Source organism: Hydractinia symbiolongicarpus, chromosome 7, assembly GCF_029227915.1.
Source record: "Hydractinia symbiolongicarpus strain clone_291-10 chromosome 7, HSymV2.1, whole genome shotgun sequence".
Lineage (NCBI taxonomy): Eukaryota > Metazoa > Cnidaria > Hydrozoa > Anthoathecata > Hydractiniidae > Hydractinia > Hydractinia symbiolongicarpus.
In genome coordinates, this window is record NC_079881.1 from 27,309,418 (window position 1) to 27,330,673 (window position 21,256).

Here is a 21,256-nt window from a genome sequence, read left to right on the forward strand (position 1 = left end):
GGCCAAGTCCGGGATTTACGGGAAATCGCGGGTTTTCGTTTGCCGACGATTAAACCTCTTTCATTAAGCGTTTCATCAAAAATGAAAACACTTTTGAAAACTACAAGTCTCATGCGTTTTAGTGGTGAAAAAATAATTTAAAAAATCGTTCGGAAAATGAGTTTACTCCCTGGGTACTTTCTTTGTATACTTTTGACTATACGGGCCAAGCCCGGGATTTAAGGGAAATCGCGGGTTTTGGTTTGCCGGCGATTAAACTTCTTTTATTCAGCGTCTCATCAAAAATGAAAACATTTTTGAAAACTACAAGTCTCATGCGTTTTAGTGTTGAAAAAAAAATTTAAAAAATCGTTCGGGAAATAAGTTTACTCCCTGGGTACTTTCTTTGTATACTTTTGACTATACGGGCCAAGTCCGGGATTTACGGGAAATCGCGGGTTTTCGTTTGCCGGCGATTAAACTTCTTTTATTCAGCCTCTCATCAAAAATGAAAACATTTTTAAAAACTACAAGTCTTATGCGTTTTAGTGGTGAAAAAATAATTTAAAAAATCGTTCGGGAAATGAGTTTACTCCCTGGGTACTTTCTTTTTATACTTTTGACTATACGGGCCAAGCCCGGGATTTACGGGAAATCGCTGGTTTTCATTTGCCGACGATTAAACCTCTTTTATTAAGCGTTTCATCAAAAATGAAAACACTTTTGAAAACTACAAGTCTCATGCGTTTTAGTGGTGAAAAAATAATTTAAAAAATCGTTCGGAAAATGAGTTTACTCCCTGGGTACTTTCTTTGTATACTTTTGACTATACGGGCCAAGCCCGGGATTTACGGGAAATGGCGGGTTTTCGTTTGCCGGCGATTAAACTTCTTTTAATCAGCGTCTCATCAAAAATGAAAACATTTTTGAAAACTACAAGTCTCAGGGGCTTTAGTGGTTAAATAATAATTTAAAAAATCGTTCGGGAAATGAGTTTACTCCCTGGGTACTTTCTTTGTATACTTTTGACTATACGGGCCGAGTCTGGGATTTACGGGAAATCGCAGGTTTTCGTTTGCCGGCGATTAAACTTCTTTTATTCAGCCTCTCATCAAAAATGAAAACATTTTTGAAAACAACAAATCTCATGCGATTTAGTGGTGAAAAGATAATATAAAAAATCGTTCTGGAAATGAGTTTACTCACAGGGTACTTTCTTTGTATACTTTTGACTATACGGGCCAAGCCCGGGATTTACGGGAAATGGCGGGTTTTCGTTTGCCGGCGATTAAACTTCTTTTAATCAGCGTCTCATCAAAAATGAAAACATTTTTGAAAACTACAAGTTTCATGGGCTTTAGTGGTTAAATAATAATTTAAAAAATCGTTCGGGAAATGAGTTTACTTCCTGGGTTCTTTCTTTGTATACTTTTGACTATACGGGCCGAGTCTGGGATTTACGGGAAATGGCAGGTTTTCGTTTGCCGGCGATTAAACTTCTTTTATTCAGCGTCTCATCAAAAATGAAAACATTTTTGAAAACAACAAGTCTCATGCGGGTTAGTGGTGAAAAGATAATTTAAAAAATCGTTCTGCAAATGAGTTTACTCACAGGGTACTTTCTTTGTATACATTCGACTATACGGGACAAGCCCGGAATTTACGGGAAATCGCAGGTTTTCGTTTGCCGGCGATTAAACCTCTTTCATTAAGCGTCTCATTAAAAATGAAAACATTTTTGAGAACTACAAGTCTCATTCGTTCTAGTGGTGCAGAAATAATTTGAAAAATCGTTCGGGAAATCAGTTTACTCCTTGGGTACTTTCTTTATATACATTCAACTATACGGGCCAAGCCCGGGATTTACGGGAAATCGCAGTTTTCGTTTGCCGGCGATTAAACTTCTTTTATTCAGCGTCTCATCAAAAATGAAAACAAGTTTAAAAACTACAAGTCTCATGCGTTTTAGTGGTGAAAAAATAATTTAAAAAATCGTTCGGGAAATGAGTTTACTCCCTGGGTACTTTCTTTTTATACTTTTGACTATACAGGCCAAGCCCGGGATTTACGGGAAATCGCGGGTTTTCGTTTGCCGGCGATTAAACTTCTTTTATTCAGCGTCTCATCAAAAATGAAAACATTTTTGAAAACTACAAGTCTTATGCGTTTTAGTGGTGAAAAAATAATTTAAAAAATCGTTCTGGAAATGAGTTTACTCACAGGGTACTTTCTTTGTATACATTCGACTATGCGGGCCAAGCCCGGGATTTACGGGAAATCGCGAGTTTTCGTTTGCCGGCGATTAAACTTCTTTTTTTCAGCGTCCCATCAAAAATGAAAACATTTTTGAAAACTACAAGTCTCATGCGTTTTAGTGGTGAAAAAAATAATATCAAAAATCGTTCGGGAAATGAGTTTACTCCCTGGGTACTTTCTTTGTATACTTTTGACTATACGGGCCAAGCCGGGATTTACGGGAAATCGCTGGTTTTCGTTTGCTGGCGATTAAACCTCTTTCATTAAGCGTTTCATCAAAAATGAAAACACTTTTGAAAACTACAAGTCTCATGCGTTTTAGTGGTGCAGAAATAATTTGAAAAATCGTTCGGGAAATCAGTTTACTCATTGGGTACCTTCTTTGTATACTTTTGACTATACGTGCCAAGCCCGGGATTTACGGGAAATCGCAGGTTTTCGTTTGCCGGCGATTAAATTTCTTTTAATCAGCGTCTCATCAAAAATGAAAACATTTTTGAAAACTACAAGTCTCATGCGTTTTAGTGGTGAAAAAAAAATTTAAAAAATCGTTCGGGAAATAAGTTTACTCCCTGGGTACTTTCTTTGTATACTTTTGACTATACGGGCCAAGCCTGGGATTTACGGGAAATCGCGGGTTTTCATTTGCCGGCGATTAAACTTCTTTTATTCAGCGTCTCATCAAAAATGAAAACATTTTTGAAAACAACAAGTCTCATGCGGGTTAGTGGTGAAAAGATAATTTAAAAAATCGTTCTGGAAATGAGTTTACTCACAGGGTACTTTCTTTGTATACATTCGACTATACGGGACAAGCCCGGAATTTACGGGAAATCGCAGGTTTTCGTTTGCCGGCGATTAAACCTCTTTCATTAAGCGTCTCATTAAAAATGAAAACATTTTTGAGAACTACAAGTCTCATTCGTTCTAGTGGTGCAGAAATAATTTGAAAAATCGTTCGGGAAATCAGTTTACTCCTTGGGTACTTTCTTTATATACATTCAACTATACGGGCCAAGCCCGGGATTTACGGGAAATCGCAGTTTTCGTTTGCCGGCGATTAAACTTCTTTTATTCAGCGTCTCATCAAAAATGAAAACAAGTTTAAAAACTACAAGTCTCATGCGTTTTAGTGGTGAAAAAATAATTTAAAAAATCGTTCGGGAAATGAGTTTACTCCCTGGGTACTTTCTTTTTATACTTTTGACTATACAGGCCAAGCCCGGGATTTACGGGAAATCGCGGGTTTTCGTTTGCCGGCGATTAAACTTCTTTTATTCAGCGTCTCATCAAAAATGAAAACATTTTTGAAAACTACAAGTCTTATGCGTTTTAGTGGTGAAAAAATAATTTAAAAAATCGTTCTGGAAATGAGTTTACTCACAGGGTACTTTCTTTGTATACATTCGACTATGCGGGCCAAGCCCGGGATTTACGGGAAATCGCGAGTTTTCGTTTGCCGGCGATTAAACTTCTTTTTTTCAGCGTCCCATCAAAAATGAAAACATTTTTGAAAACTACAAGTCTCATGCGTTTTAGTGGTGAAAAAAATAATATCAAAAATCGTTCGGGAAATGAGTTTACTCCCTGGGTACTTTCTTTGTATACTTTTGACTATACGGGCCAAGCCGGGATTTACGGGAAATCGCTGGTTTTCGTTTGCTGGCGATTAAACCTCTTTCATTAAGCGTTTCATCAAAAATGAAAACACTTTTGAAAACTACAAGTCTCATGCGTTTTAGTGGTGCAGAAATAATTTGAAAAATCGTTCGGGAAATCAGTTTACTCATTGGGTACCTTCTTTGTATACTTTTGACTATACGTGCCAAGCCCGGGATTTACGGGAAATCGCAGGTTTTCGTTTGCCGGCGATTAAATTTCTTTTAATCAGCGTCTCATCAAAAATGAAAACATTTTTGAAAACTACAAGTCTCATGCGTTTTAGTGGTGAAAAAAAAATTTAAAAAATCGTTCGGGAAATGAGTTTACTCCCTGGGTACTTTCTTTTTATACTTTTGACTATACAGGCCAAGCCCGGGATTTACGGGAAATCGCGGGTTTTCGTTTGCCGGCGATTAAACTTCTTTTATTCAGCGTCTCATCAAAAATGAAAACATTTTTGAAAACTACAAGTCTTATGCGTTTTAGTGGTGAAAAAATAATTTAAAAAATCGTTCTGGAAATGAGTTTACTCACAGGGTACTTTCTTTGTATACATTCGACTATGCGGGCCAAGCCCGGGATTTACGGGAAATCGCGAGTTTTCGTTTGCCGGCGATTAAACTTCTTTTTTTCAGCGTCCCATCAAAAATGAAAACATTTTTGAAAACTACAAGTCTCATGCGTTTTAGTGGTGAAAAAAATAATATCAAAAATCGTTCGGGAAATGAGTTTACTCCCTGGGTACTTTCTTTGTATACTTTTGACTATACGGGCCAAGCCGGGATTTACGGGAAATCGCTGGTTTTCGTTTGCTGGCGATTAAACCTCTTTCATTAAGCGTTTCATCAAAAATGAAAACACTTTTGAAAACTACAAGTCTCATGCGTTTTAGTGGTGCAGAAATAATTTGAAAAATCGTTCGGGAAATCAGTTTACTCATTGGGTACCTTCTTTGTATACTTTTGACTATACGTGCCAAGCCCGGGATTTACGGGAAATCGCAGGTTTTCGTTTGCCGGCGATTAAATTTCTTTTAATCAGCGTCTCATCAAAAATGAAAACATTTTTGAAAACTACAAGTCTCATGCGTTTTAGTGGTGAAAAAAAAATTTAAAAAATCGTTCGGGAAATAAGTTTACTCCCTGGGTACTTTCTTTGTATACTTTTGACTATACGGGCCAAGCCTGGGATTTACGGGAAATCGCGGGTTTTCATTTGCCGGCGATTAAACTTCTTTTATTCAGCCTCTCATCAAAAATGAAAACATTTTTAAAAACTACAAGTCTTATGCGTTTCAGTGGTGAAAAAAAAATTTAAAAAATCGTTCGGGAAATGAGTTTACTCCCTGGGTACTTTCTTCGTATACATTCGACTACATGGGCCAAGCCCGGGATTTAGGGGAAATCGCTGGTTTTCGTTTGCCGGCGATTAAACCTCCTTCATTAAGCGTCCCATCTAAAATGAAAACATTTTTGAAAACTACAAGTCTCATGCGTTTTAGTGGTGAAAAAATAATTTAAAAAATCGTTCGGGAAATGAGTTTACTCCCTGGGTACTTTCTTTGTATACTTTTGACTATACGGGCCAAGTCCGGGATTTACGGGAAATCGCGGGTTTTCGTTTGCCGACGATTAAACCTCTTTCATTAAGCGTTTCATCAAAAATGAAAACACTTTTGAAAACTACAAGTCTCATGCGTTTTAGTGGTGAAAAAATAATTTAAAAAATCGTTCGGAAAATGAGTTTACTCCCTGGGTACTTTCTTTGTATACTTTTGACTATACTGGCCAAGTCCGGGATTTACGGGAAATCGCGGGTTTTCGTTTGCCGGCGATTAAACTTCTTTTATTCAGCCTCTCATCAAAAATGAAAACATTTTTAAAAACTACAAGTCTTATGCGTTTCAGTGGTGAAAAAAAAATTTAAAAAATCGTTCGGGAAATGAGTTTACTCCCTGGGTACTTTCTTCGTATACATTCGACTACACGGGCCAAGCCCGGGATTTACGGGAAATGGCGGGTTTTCGTTTGCCGGCGATTAAACTTCTTTTAATCAGCGTCTCATCAAAAATGAACACATTTTTGAAAACTACAAGTCTCATGGGCTTTAGTGGTTAAATAATAATTAAAAAAATCGTTCGGGAAATGAGTTTACTCCCTGGGTACTTTCTTTGTATACTTTTGACTATACGGGCCGAGTCTGGGATTTACGGGAAATAGCAGGTTTTCGTTTGCCGGCGATTAAACTTCTTTTATTCAGCCTCTCATCAAAAATGAAAACATTTTTAAGAACTACAAGTCTTATGCGTTTCAGTGGTGAAAAAAAAATTTAAAAAATCGTTCGGGAAATGAGTTTACTCCCTGGGTACTTTCTTCGTATATATTCGACTACATGGGCCAAGCCCGGGATTTAGGGGAAATCGCTGGTTTTCGTTTGCCGGCGATTAAACCTCCTTCATTAAGCGTCCCATCTAAAATGAAAACATTTTTGAAAACTACAAGTCTCATGCGTTTTAGTGGTGAAAAAATAATTTAAAAAATCGTTCGGGAAATGAGTTTACTCCCTGGGTACTTTCTTTGTATACTTTTGACTATACGGGCCAAGTCCGGGATTTACGGGAAATCGCGGGTTTTCGTTTGCCGACGATTAAACCTCTTTCATTAAGCGTTTCATCAAAAATGAAAACACTTTTGAAAACTACAAGTCTCATGCGTTTTAGTGGTGAAAAAATAATTTAAAAAATCGTTCGGAAAATGAGTTTACTCCCTGGGTACTTTCTTTGTATACTTTTGACTATACGGGCCAAGCCCGGGATTTACGGGAAATCGCGGGTTTTCGTTTGCCGGCGATTAAACTTCTTTTATTCAGCGTCTCATCAAAAATGAAAACATTTTTGAAAACTACAAGTCTCATGCGTTTTAGTGGTGAAAAAAAAATTTAAAAAATCGTTCGGGAAATAAGTTTACTCCCTGGGTACTTTCTTTGTATACTTTTGACTATACGGGCCAAGTCCGGGATTTACGGTAAATCGCGGGTTTTCGTTTGCCGGCGATTAAACTTCTTTTATTCAGCCTCTCATCAAAAATGAAAACATTTTTAAAAACTACAAGTCTTATGCGTTTCAGTGGTGAAAAAAAAATTTAAAAAATCGTTCGGGAAATGAGTTTACTCCCTGGGTACTTTCTTCGTATACATTCGACTACACGGGCCAAGCCCGGAATTTACGGGAAATGGCGGGTTTTCGTTTGCCGGCGATTAAACTTCTTTTAATCAGCGTCTCATCAAAAATGAACACATTTTTGAAAACTACAAGTCTCATGGGCTTTAGTGGTTAAATAATAATTAAAAAAATCGTTCGGGAAATGAGTTTACTCCCTGGGTACTTTCTTTGTATACTTTTGACTATACGGGCCGAGTCTGGGATTTACGGGAAATAGCAGGTTTTCGTTTGCCGGCGATTAAACTTCTTTTATTCAGCGTCTCATCAAAAATGAAAACATTTTTGAAAACTACAAGTCTAATGCGATTTAGTGGTGAAAAGATAATTTAAAAAATCGTTCTGGAAATGAGTTTACTCACAGGGTACTTTCTTTGTATACATTCGACTATACGGGACAAGCCGGGATTTACGGGAAATCGCAGGTTTTCGTTTGCCGGCCATTAAACCTCTTTCATTAAGGGTCTCATTAAAAATGAAAACATTTTTGAGAACTACAAGTCTCATTCGTTCTAGTGGTGCAGAAATAATTTGAAAAATCGTTCGGGAAATCAGTTTACTCCTTGGGTACTTTCTTTATATACATTCAACTATACGGGCCAAGCCCGGGATTTACGGGAAATGGCGGGTTTTCGTTTGCCGGCGATTAAACTTCTTTTAATCAGCGTCTCATCAAAAATGAAAACATTTTTGAAAACTACAAGTCTCATGGGCTTTAGTGGTTAAATAATAATTTAAAAAATCGTTCGGGAAATGAGTTTACTCCCTGGGTACTTTCTTTGTATACTTTTGACTATACGGGCCGAGTCTGGGATTTACGGGAAATCGCAGGTTTTCGTTTGCCGGCGATTAAACTTCTTTTATTCAGCGTTTCATCAAAAATGAAAACATTTTTGAAAACAACAAGTCTCATGCGATTTAGTGGTGAAAAGATAATTTAAAAAATCGTTCTGGAAATGAGTTTACTCACAGAGTACTTTCTTTGTATACATTCGACTATACGGGACAAGCCCGGGATTTACGGGAAATCGCAGGTTTTCGTTTGCCGGCGATTAAACCTCTTTCATTAGGCGTCTCATTAAAAATGAAAACATTTTTGAGAACTACAAGTCTCATTTGTTCTAGTGGTGCAGAAATAATTTGAAAAATCGTTCGGGAAATCAGTTTACTCCTTGGGTACTTTCTTTATATACATTCAACTATACGGGCCGAGCCCGGGATTTACGGGAAATCGCGGGTTTTCGTTTGCCGGCGAATTAACTTCTTTTATTCAGCGTCTCATCAAAAATGAAAACAAGTTTAAAAACTACAAGTCTCATGCGTTTTAGTGGTGAAAAAATAATTTAAAAAATCAATCGGGAAATGAGTTTACTCCCTGGGTACTTTCTTTTTATACTTTTGACTATACGGGCCAAGCCCGGGATTTACGGGAAATCGCGGGTTTTCGTTTGCCGGCGATTAAACTTCTTTTATTCAGCGTCTCATCAAAAATGAAAACATTTTTGAAAACTACAAGTCTTATGCGTTTTAGTGGTGAAAAAATAATTTAAAAAATCGTTCGGGAAATGAGTTTACTCCCTGGGTACTTTCTTTTTATACTTTTGACTATACGGGCCAAGCCCGGGATTTACGGGAAATCGCTGGTTTTCGTTTGCCGACGATTAAACCTCTTTCATTAAGCGTTTCATCAAAAATGAAAACACTTTTGAAAACTACAAGTCTCATGCGTTTTAGTGGTGAAAAAATAATTTAAAAAATCGTTCGGAAAATGAGTTTACTCCCTGGGTACTTTCTTTGTATACTTTTGACTATACGGGCCAAGCCCGGGATTTACGGGAAATGGCGGGTTTTCGTTTGCCGGCAATTAAACTTCTTTTAATCAGCGTCTCATCAAAAATGAAAACATTTTTGAAAACTACAAGTCTCATGGGCTTTAGTGGTTAAATAATAATTTAAAAAATCGTTCGGGAAATGAGTTTACTCCCTGGGTACTTTCTTTGTATACTTTTGACTATACGGGCCGAGTCTGGGATTTACGGAAAATCGCAGGTTTTCGTTTGCCGGCCATTAAACTTCTTTTATTCAGCGTCTCATCAAAAATGAAAACAAGTTTAAAAACTACAAGTCTCATGCGATTTAGTGGTGAAAAGATAATATAAAAAATCGTTCTGGAAATGAGTTTACTCACAGGGTACTTTCTTTGTATACTTTTGACTATACGGGCCGAGTCTGGGATTTACGGGAAATCGCAGGTTTTCGTTTGCCGGCGATTAAACTTCTTTTATTCAGCGTCTCATCAAAAATGAAAACATTTTTGAAAACAACAAGTCTCATGCGATTTAGTGGTGAAAAGATAATTTAAAAAATCGTTCTGGAAATGAGTTTACTCACTGGGTACTTTCTTTGTATACATTCGACTATACGGGACAAGACCGGAATTTACGGGGAATAGCAGGTTTTCGTTTGCCGGCGATTAAACCTCTTTCATTAAGCGTCTCATTAAAAATGAAAACATTTTTGAGAACTACAAGTCTCATTCGTTCTAGTGGTGCAGAAATAGTTTGAAAAATCGTTCGGGAAATCAGTTTACTCCTTGGGTACTTTCTTTATATACATTCAACTATACAGGCCAAGCCCGGGATTTACGGGAAATCGCGGGTTTTCGTTTGCCGGCGATTAAACTTCTTTTATTCAGCGTCTCATCAAAAATGAAAACAAGTTTAAAAACTACAAGTCTCATGCGTTTTAGTGGTGAAAAAATAATTTGAAAAATCGTTCGGGAAATGGGTTTACTCCCTGGGTACTTTCTTTTTATACTTTTGACTATACGGGCCAAGCCCGGGATTTACGGGAAATCGCGTGTTTTCGTTTGCCGGCGATTAAACTTTTTTTATTCAGCGTCTCATCAAAAATGAAAACATTTTTAAAAAGTACAAGTCTTATGCGTTTTAGTGGTGAAAAAATAATTTAAAAAATCGTTCTGGAAATGAGTTTACTCACAGGGTACTTTCTTTGTAAACATTCGACTATGCGGGCCAATCCCGGGATTTGCGGGAAATCGCGGGTTTTCGTTTGCCGGCGATTAAACCTCTTTCATTAAGGGTCTCATCAAAAATGAAAACATTTTTAAAAACTACAAGTCTCATGGGCTTTAGTGGTGGAATAATAATTTAAAAAATCGTTCGGGAAATGAGTTTACTCCCTGGGTACTTTCTTTATATACATTCAACTATACGGGCCAAGCCCGGGATTTACGGGAAATGGCGGGTTTTCGTTTGCCGGCGATTAAACATCTTTTAATCAGCGTCTCATCAAAAATGAAAACATTTTTGAAAACTACAAGTCTCATGGGTTTTAGTGGTTAAATAATAATTTAAAAAATCGTTCTGGAAATGAGTTTACTCCCTGGGTACTTTCTTCGTATATATTCGACTACATGGGCCAAGCCCGGGATTTAGGGGAAATCGCTGGTTTTCGTTTGCCGGCGATTAAACCTCCTTCATTAAGCGTCCCATCTAAAATGAAAACATTTTTGAAAACTACAAGTCTCATGCGTTTTAGTGGTGAAAAAATAATTTAAAAAATCGTTCGGGAAATGAGTTTACTCCCTGGGTACTTTCTTTGTATACTTTTGACTATACGGGCCAAGTCCGGGATTTACGGGAAATCGCGGGTTTTCGTTTGCCGACGATTAAACCTCTTTCATTAAGCGTTTCATCAAAAATGAAAACACTTTTGAAAACTACAAGTCTCATGCGTTTTAGTGGTGAAAAAATAATTTAAAAAATCGTTCGGAAAATGAGTTTACTCCCTGGGTACTTTCTTTGTATACTTTTGACTATACGGGCCAAGCCCGGGATTTACGGGAAATCGCGGGTTTTCGTTTGCCGGCGATTAACTTCTTTTATTCAGCGTCTCATCAAAAATGAAAACATTTTTGAAAACTACAAGTCTCATGCGTTTTAGTGGTGAAAAAAAAATTTAAAAAATCGTTCGGGAAATAAGTTTACTCCCTGGGTACTTTCTTTGTATACTTTTGACTATACGGGCCAAGTCCGGGATTTACGGTAAATCGCGGGTTTTCGTTTGCCGGCGATTAAACTTCTTTTATTCAGCCTCTCATCAAAAATGAAAACATTTTTAAAAACTACAAGTCTTATGCGTTTCAGTGGTGAAAAAAAAATTTAAAAAATCGTTCGGGAAATGAGTTTACTCCCTGGGTACTTTCTTCGTATACATTCGACTACACGGGCCAAGCCCGGAATTTACGGGAAATGGCGGGTTTTCGTTTGCCGGCGATTAAACTTCTTTTAATCAGCGTCTCATCAAAAATGAACACATTTTTGAAAACTACAAGTCTCATGGGCTTTAGTGGTTAAATAATAATTAAAAAAATCGTTCGGGAAATGAGTTTACTCCCTGGGTACTTTCTTTGTATACTTTTGACTATACGGGCCGAGTCTGGGATTTACGGGAAATAGCAGGTTTTCGTTTGCCGGCGATTAAACTTCTTTTATTCAGCGTCTCATCAAAAATGAAAACATTTTTGAAAACTACAAGTCTAATGCGATTTAGTGGTGAAAAGATAATTTAAAAAATCGTTCTGGAAATGAGTTTACTCACAGGGTACTTTCTTTGTATACATTCGACTATACGGGACAAGCCGGGATTTACGGGAAATCGCAGGTTTTCGTTTGCCGGCCATTAAACCTCTTTCATTAAGGGTCTCATTAAAAATGAAAACATTTTTGAGAACTACAAGTCTCATTCGTTCTAGTGGTGCAGAAATAATTTGAAAAATCGTTCGGGAAATCAGTTTACTCCTTGGGTACTTTCTTTATATACATTCAACTATACGGGCCAAGCCCGGGATTTACGGGAAATGGCGGGTTTTCGTTTGCCGGCGATTAAACTTCTTTTAATCAGCGTCTCATCAAAAATGAAAACATTTTTGAAAACTACAAGTCTCATGGGCTTTAGTGGTTAAATAATAATTTAAAAAATCGTTCGGGAAATGAGTTTACTCCCTGGGTACTTTCTTTGTATACTTTTGACTATACGGGCCGAGTCTGGGATTTACGGGAAATCGCAGGTTTTCGTTTGCCGGCGATTAAACTTCTTTTATTCAGCGTTTCATCAAAAATGAAAACATTTTTGAAAACAACAAGTCTCATGCGATTTAGTGGTGAAAAGATAATTTAAAAAATCGTTCTGGAAATGAGTTTACTCACAGAGTACTTTCTTTGTATACATTCGACTATACGGGACAAGCCCGGGATTTACGGGAAATCGCAGGTTTTCGTTTGCCGGCGATTAAACCTCTTTCATTAGGCGTCTCATTAAAAATGAAAACATTTTTGAGAACTACAAGTCTCATTTGTTCTAGTGGTGCAGAAATAATTTGAAAAATCGTTCGGAAAATCAGTTTACTCCTTGGGTACTTTCTTTATATACATTCAACTATACGGGCCGAGCCCGGGATTTACGGGAAATCGCGGGTTTTCGTTTGCCGGCGAATTAACTTCTTTTATTCAGCGTCTCATCAAAAATGAAAACAAGTTTAAAAACTACAAGTCTCATGCGTTTTAGTGGTGAAAAAATAATTTAAAAAATCAATCGGGAAATGAGTTTACTCCCTGGGTACTTTCTTTTTATACTTTTGACTATACGGGCCAAGCCCGGGATTTACGGGAAATCGCGGGTTTTCGTTTGCCGGCGATTAAACTTCTTTTATTCAGCGTCTCATCAAAAATGAAAACATTTTTGAAAACTACAAGTCTTATGCGTTTTAGTGGTGAAAAAATAATTTAAAAAATCGTTCGGGAAATGAGTTTACTCCCTGGGTACTTTCTTTTTATACTTTTGACTATACGGGCCAAGCCCGGGATTTACGGGAAATCGCTGGTTTTCGTTTGCCGACGATTAAACCTCTTTCATTAAGCGTTTCATCAAAAATGAAAACACTTTTGAAAACTACAAGTCTCATGCGTTTTAGTGGTGAAAAAATAATTTAAAAAATCGTTCGGAAAATGAGTTTACTCCCTGGGTACTTTCTTTGTATACTTTTGACTATACGGGCCAAGCCCGGGATTTACGGGAAATGGCGGGTTTTCGTTTGCCGGCAATTAAACTTCTTTTAATCAGCGTCTCATCAAAAATGAAAACATTTTTGAAAACTACAAGTCTCATGGGCTTTAGTGGTTAAATAATAATTTAAAAAATCGTTCGGGAAATGAGTTTACTCCCTGGGTACTTTCTTTGTATACTTTTGACTATACGGGCCGAGTCTGGGATTTACGGAAAATCGCAGGTTTTCGTTTGCCGGCCATTAAACTTCTTTTATTCAGCGTCTCATCAAAAATGAAAACAAGTTTAAAAACTACAAGTCTCATGCGATTTAGTGGTGAAAAGATAATATAAAAAATCGTTCTGGAAATGAGTTTACTCACAGGGTACTTTCTTTGTATACTTTTGACTATACGGGCCGAGTCTGGGATTTACGGGAAATCGCAGGTTTTCGTTTGCCGGCGATTAAACTTCTTTTATTCAGCGTCTCATCAAAAATGAAAACATTTTTGAAAACAACAAGTCTCATGCGATTTAGTGGTGAAAAGATAATTTAAAAAATCGTTCTGGAAATGAGTTTACTCACTGGGTACTTTCTTTGTATACATTCGACTATACGGGACAAGACCGGAATTTACGGGGAATAGCAGGTTTTCGTTTGCCGGCGATTAAACCTCTTTCATTAAGCGTCTCATTAAAAATGAAAACATTTTTGAGAACTACAAGTCTCATTCGTTCTAGTGGTGCAGAAATAGTTTGAAAAATCGTTCGGGAAATCAGTTTACTCCTTGGGTACTTTCTTTATATACATTCAACTATACAGGCCAAGCCCGGGATTTACGGGAAATCGCGGGTTTTCGTTTGCCGGCGATTAAACTTCTTTTATTCAGCGTCTCATCAAAAATGAAAACAAGTTTAAAAACTACAAGTCTCATGCGTTTTAGTGGTGAAAAAATAATTTGAAAAATCGTTCGGGAAATGGGTTTACTCCCTGGGTACTTTCTTTTTATACTTTTGACTATACGGGCCAAGCCCGGGATTTACGGGAAATCGCGTGTTTTCGTTTGCCGGCGATTAAACTTTTTTTATTCAGCGTCTCATCAAAAATGAAAACATTTTTAAAAAGTACAAGTCTTATGCGTTTTAGTGGTGAAAAAATAATTTAAAAAATCGTTCTGGAAATGAGTTTACTCACAGGGTACTTTCTTTGTAAACATTCGACTATGCGGGCCAATCCCGGGATTTGCGGGAAATCGCGGGTTTTCGTTTGCCGGCGATTAAACCTCTTTCATTAAGGGTCTCATCAAAAATGAAAACATTTTTAAAAACTACAAGTCTCATGGGCTTTAGTGGTGGAATAATAATTTAAAAAATCGTTCGGGAAATGAGTTTACTCCCTGGGTACTTTCTTTATATACATTCAACTATACGGGCCAAGCCCGGGATTTACGGGAAATGGCGGGTTTTCGTTTGCCGGCGATTAAACATCTTTTAATCAGGGTCTCATCAAAAATGAAAACATTTTTGAAAACTACAAGTCTCATGGGTTTTAGTGGTTAAATAATAATTTAAAAAATCGTTCTGGAAATGAGTTTACTCCCTGGGTACTTTCTTTGTATACTTTTGACTATACGGGCCGAGTCTGGGATTTACGGGAAATCGCAGGTTTACGTTTGCCGGCGATTAAACTTCTTTTATTCAGCGTCCCATCAAAAATGAAAACATTTTTGAAAACTACAAGTCTCATGCGATTTAGTGGTGAAAAGATAATTTAAAAAATCGTTCTGGAAATGAGTTTACTCACAGGGTACTTTCTTTGTATACATTCGACTATACGGGACAAGCCCGGGATTTACGGGAAATCGCAGGTTTTCGTTTGCCGGCGAATAAACCTCTTTCATTAAGCGTCTCATTAAAAATGAAAACATTTTTGAGAACTACAAGTCTCATTCGTTCTAGTGGTGCAGAAATAATTTGAAAAATCGTTCGGAAAATGAGTTTACTCCCTGGGTACTTTCTTTGTATACTTTTGACTATACGGGCCAAGCCCGGGATTTACGGGAAATGGCGGGTTTTCGTTTGCCGGCGATTAAACTTCTTTTAATCAGCGTCTCATCAAAAATGAAAACATTTTTGAAAACTACAAGTCTCATGGGCTTTAGTGGTTAAATAATAATTTAAAAAATCGTTCGGGAAATGAGTTTACTCCCTGGGTACTTTCTTTGTATACTTTTGACTATACGGGCCGAGTCTGGGATTTACGGATAATCGCAGGTTTTCGTTTGCCGGCCATTAAACTTCTTTTATTCAGCGTCTCATCAAAAATGAAAACAAGTTTAAAAACTACAAGTCTCATGCGATTTAGTGGTGAAAAGATAATATAAAAAATCGTTCTGGAAATGAGTTTACTCACAGGGTACTTTCTTTGTATACTTTTGACTATACGGGCCAAGCCCGGGATTTACGGGAAATGGCGGGTTTTCGTTTGCCGGCGATTAAACATCTTTTAATCAGCGTCTCATCAAAAATGAAAACATTTTTGAAAACTACAAGTCTCATGCGTTTTAGTGGTGAAAAAATAATTTGAAAAATCGTTCGGGAAATGGGTTTACTCCCTGGGTACTTTCTTTTTATACTTTTGACTATACGGGCCAAGCCCGGGATTTACGGGAAATCGCGTGTTTTCGTTTGCCGGCGATTAAACTTTTTTTATTCAGCGTCTCATCAAAAATGAAAACATTTTTAAAAAGTACAAGTCTTATGCGTTTTAGTGGTGAAAAAATAATTTAAAAAATCGTTCTGGAAATGAGTTTACTCACAGGGTACTTTCTTTGTAAACATTCGACTATGCGGGCCAATCCCGGGATTTGCGGGAAATCGCGGGTTTTCGTTTGCCGGCGATTAAACCTCTTTCATTAAGGGTCTCATCAAAAATGAAAACATTTTTAAAAACTACAAGTCTCATGGGCTTTAGTGGTGGAATAATAATTTAAAAAATCGTTCGGGAAATGAGTTTACTCCCTGGGTACTTTCTTTATATACATTCAACTATACGGGCCAAGCCCGGGATTTACGGGAAATGGCGGGTTTTCGTTTGCCGGCGATTAAACATCTTTTAATCAGCGTCTCATCAAAAATGAAAACATTTTTGAAAACTACAAGTCTCATGGGTTTTAGTGGTTAAATAATAATTTAAAAAATCGTTCTGGAAATGAGTTTACTCCCTGGGTACTTTCTTTGTATACTTTTGACTATACGGGCCGAGTCTGGGATTTACGGGAAATCGCAGGTTTACGTTTGCCGGCGATTAAACTTCTTTTATTCAGCGTCCCATCAAAAATGAAAACATTTTTGAAAACTACAAGTCTCATGCGATTTAGTGGTGAAAAGATAATTTAAAAAATCGTTCTGGAAATGAGTTTACTCACAGGGTACTTTCTTTGTATACATTCGACTATACGGGACAAGCCCGGGATTTACGGGAAATCGCAGGTTTTCGTTTGCCGGCGAATAAACCTCTTTCATTAAGCGTCTCATTAAAAATGAAAACATTTTTGAGAACTACAAGTCTCATTCGTTCTAGTGGTGCAGAAATAATTTGAAAAATCGTTCGGAAAATGAGTTTACTCCCTGGGTACTTTCTTTGTATACTTTTGACTATACGGGCCAAGCCCGGGATTTACGGGAAATGGCGGGTTTTCGTTTGCCGGCGATTAAACTTCTTTTAATCAGCGTCTATTCAAAAATGAAAACATTTTTGAAAACTACAAGTCTCATGGGCTTTAGTGGTTAAATAATAATTTAAAAAATCGTTCGGGAAATGAGTTTACTCCCTGGGTACTTTCTTTGTATACTTTTGACTATACGGGCCGAGTCTGGGATTTACGGATAATCGCAGGTTTTCGTTTGCCGGCCATTAAACTTCTTTTATTCAGCGTCTCATCAAAAATGAAAACAAGTTTAAAAACTACAAGTCTCATGCGATTTAGTGGTGAAAAGATAATATAAAAAATCGTTCTGGAAATGAGTTTACTCACAGGGTACTTTCTTTGTATACTTTTGACTATACGGGCCAAGCCCGGGATTTACGGGAAATGGCGGGTTTTCGTTTGCCGGCGATTAAACTTCTTTTAATCAGCGTCTCATCAAAAATGAAAACATTTTTGAAAACTACAAGTCTCATGGGCTTTAGTGGTTAAATAATAATTTAAAAAATCGTTCGGGAAATGAGTTTACTCCCTGGGTACTTTCTTTGTATACTTTTGACTATACGGGCCGAGTCTGGGATTTACGGGAAATCGCAGGTTTTCGTTTGCCGGCGATTAAACTTCTTTTATTCAGCGTCTCATCAAAAATGAAAACATTTTTGAAAACAACAAGTCTCATGCGATTTAGTGGTGAAAAGATAATTTAAAAAATCGTTCTGGAAATGAGTTTACTCACTGGGTACTTTCTTTGTATACATTCGACTATACGGGACAAGCCCGGAATTTACGGGAAATCGCAGGTTTTCGTTTGCCGGCGATTAAACCTCTTTCATTAAGCGTCTCATTAAAAATGAAAACATTTTTGAGAACTACAAGTCTCATTCGTTCTAGTGGTGCAGAAATAATTTGAAAAATCGTTCGGGAAATCAGTTTACTCCTTGGGTACTTTCTTTATATACATTCAACTATACGGGCCAAGCCCGGGATTTACGGGAAATCGCGGGTTTTCGTTTGCCGGCGATTAAACTTCTTTTATTCAGCGTCTCATCAAAAATGAAAACAAGTTTAAAAACTACAAGTCTCATGCGTTTTAGTGGTGAAAAAATAATTTGAAAAATCGTTCGGGAAATGGGTTTACTCCCTGGGTACTTTCTTTTTATACTTTTGACTATACGGGCCAAGCCCGGGATTTACGGGAAATCGCGGGTTTTCGTTTGCCGGCGATTAAACTTTTTTTATTCAGCGTCTCATCAAAAATGAAAACATTTTTGAAAAGTACAAGTCTTATGCGTTTTAGTGGTGAAAAAATAATTTAAAAAATCGTTCTGGAAATGAGTTTACTCACAGGGTACTTTCTTTGTATACATTCGACTATGCGGGCCAATCCCGGGATTTGCGGGAAATCGCGGGTTTTCGTTTGCCGGCGATTAAACCTCTTTCATTAAGGGTCTCATCAAAAATGAAAACATTTTTAAAAACTACAAGTCTCATGGGCTTTAGTGGTGGAATAATAATTTAAAAAATCGTTCGGGAAATGAGTTTACTCCCTGGGTACTTTCTTTATATACATTCAACTATACGGGCCAAGCCCGGGATTTACGGGAAATCGCGGGTTTTCGTTTGCCGGCGATTAAACTTCTTTTATTCAGCGTCTCATCAAAAATGAAAACAAGTTTAAAAACTACAAGTCTCATGCGATTTAGTGGTGAAAAGATAATTTAAAAAATCGTTCTGGAAATGAGTTTACTCACAGGGTACTTTCTTTGTATACTTTTGACTATACGGGCCAAGCTCGGGATTTACGGGAAATCGCTGGTTTTCGTTTGCCGACGATTAAACCTCTTTCATTAAGCGTTTCATCAAAAATGAAAACACTTTTGAAAACTACAAGTCTCATGCTTTTTAGTGGTGAAAAAATAATTTAAAAAATCGTTCGGAAAATGAGTTTACTCCCTGGGTACTTTCTTTGTATACTTTTGACTATACGGGCCAAGCCCGGGATTTACGGGAAATGGCGGGTTTTCGTTTGCCGGCGATTAAACATCTTTTAATCAGCGTCTCATCAAAAATGAAAACATTTTTGAAAACTACAAGTCTCATGGATTTTAGTGGTTAAATAATAATTTAAAAAATCGTTCGGGAAATGCGTTTACTCCCTGGGTACTTTCTTTGTATACTTTTGACTATACGGGCCGAGTCTGGGATTTACGGGAAATCGCAGGTTTACGTTTGCCGGCGATTAAACTTCTTTTATTCAGCGTCCCATCAAAAATGAAAACATTTTTGAAAACTACAAGTCTCATGCGATTTAGTGGTGAAAAGATAATTTAAAAAATCGTTCTGGAAATGAGTTTACTCACAGGGTACTTTCTTTGTATACATTCGACTATACGGGACAAGCCCGGGATTTACGGGAAATCGCAGGTTTTCGTTTGCCGGCGAATAAACCTCTTTCATTAAGCGTCTCATTAAAAATGAAAACATTTTTGAGAACTACAAGTCTCATTCGTTCTAGTGGTGCAGAAATAATTTGAAAAATCGTTCGGGAAATCAGTTTACTCCTTGGGTACTTTCTTTATATACATTCAACTATACGGGCCAAGCCCGGGATTTACGGGAAATCGCGGGTTTTCGTTTGCCGGCGATTAAACTTCTTTTATTCAACGTCTCATCAAAAATGAAAACAAGTTTAAAAACTACAAGTCTCATGCGTTTTAGTGGTGAAAAAATAATTTAAAAAATCGTTCGGGAAATGAGTTTACTCCCTGGGTACTTTCTTTTTATACTTTTGACTATACGGGCCAAGCCCGGGATTTACGGGAAATCGCGGGTTTTCGTTTGCCGGCGATTAAACTTCTTTTATTCAGCGTGTCATCAAAAATGAAAACATTTTTGAAAACTACAAGTCTTATGCGTTTTAGTGGTGAAAAAATAATTTAAAAAATCGTTCTTGAAATGAGTTTACTCACAGGGTACTTTCTTTGTATACATTCGACTATGCGGGCCAAGCCCGGGATTTGCGGGAAATCGCGGGTTTTCGTTTGCCGGCGATTAAACCTTTTTCATTAAGGGTCTCATCAAAAATGAAAACATTTTTAAAAACTACAAGTCTCATGGGCTTTAGTGGTGAAATAATAATTTAAAAAATCGTTCGGGAAATGAGTTTACTCCCTGGGTACTTTCTTTGTATACTTTTGACTATACGGGCCGAGTCTGGGATTTACGGGAAATCGCAGGTTTTCGTTTGCCGGCGATTAAACCTCTTTTATTCAGCGTCTCATCAAAAATGAAAACATTTTTGAAAACTACAAGTCTCATGCGATTTAGTGGTGAAAAGATAATTTAAAAAATCGTTCTGGAAATGAGTTTACTCACAGGGTACTTTCTTTGTATACATTCCACTATACGGGACAAGCCCGGGATTTACGGGAAATCGCGGGTTTTCGTTTGCCGGCGATTAAACCTCTTTCATTAAGCGTCTCATTAAAAATGAAAACATTTTTGAAAACTACGAGTCTCATACGTTCTAGTGGTGCAGAAATAATTGGAAAAATCGTTCGGGAAATCAGTTTACTCATTGGGTAGTTTCTTTATATACATTCAACTATAAGTGCCAAGCCCGGGATTTACGGGAAATCGCGGGTTTTCGTTTGCCGGCGATTAAACTTCTTTTACTGAGCGTCTCATCAAAAATGAAAACCTTTTTGAAAACTACAAGTCTCATGCGTTTTAGTGGTGAAAAAATAATTTAAAAAATCGTTCGGGAAATGAGTTTACTCCCTGTGTACTTTCTTTGTATACATTTGACTATACGGGCCAAGCCCGGGATTTACGGGAAATCGCGGGTTTTCGTTTGCCGGCGATTAAACTTCTTTTATTCAGCGTCTCATCAAAAATGAAATCGTTTTTGAAAACTACAAGTCTTATGCGTTTTAGTGGTGAAAAAATAATTTAAAAAATCGTTCAAAAAATGAGTTTACTCACAGGGTACTTTCTTTGTATACATTCGACTATACGGGACAAGCCCGGGATTTACGGGAAATCGCAGGTTTTCGTTTGCCGGCAATTAAACCTCTTTCATTAAGCGTCTCATTAAAAATGAAAACATTTTTGAGAACTACAAGTCTCATTCGTTCTAGTGGTGCAGAAATAATTTGAAAAATCGTTCGGGAAATCAGTTTACTCCTTGGCTACTTTCTTTATATACATTCAACTATACGGGCCAAGCCCGGGATTTACGGGAAATCGCGGGTTTTCGTTTGCCGGCGATTAAACTTCTTTTATTCAGCGTCTCATCAAAAATGAAAACAAGTTTAAAAACTACAAGTCTCATGCGTTTTAGTGGTGAAAAAATAATTTAAAAAATCGT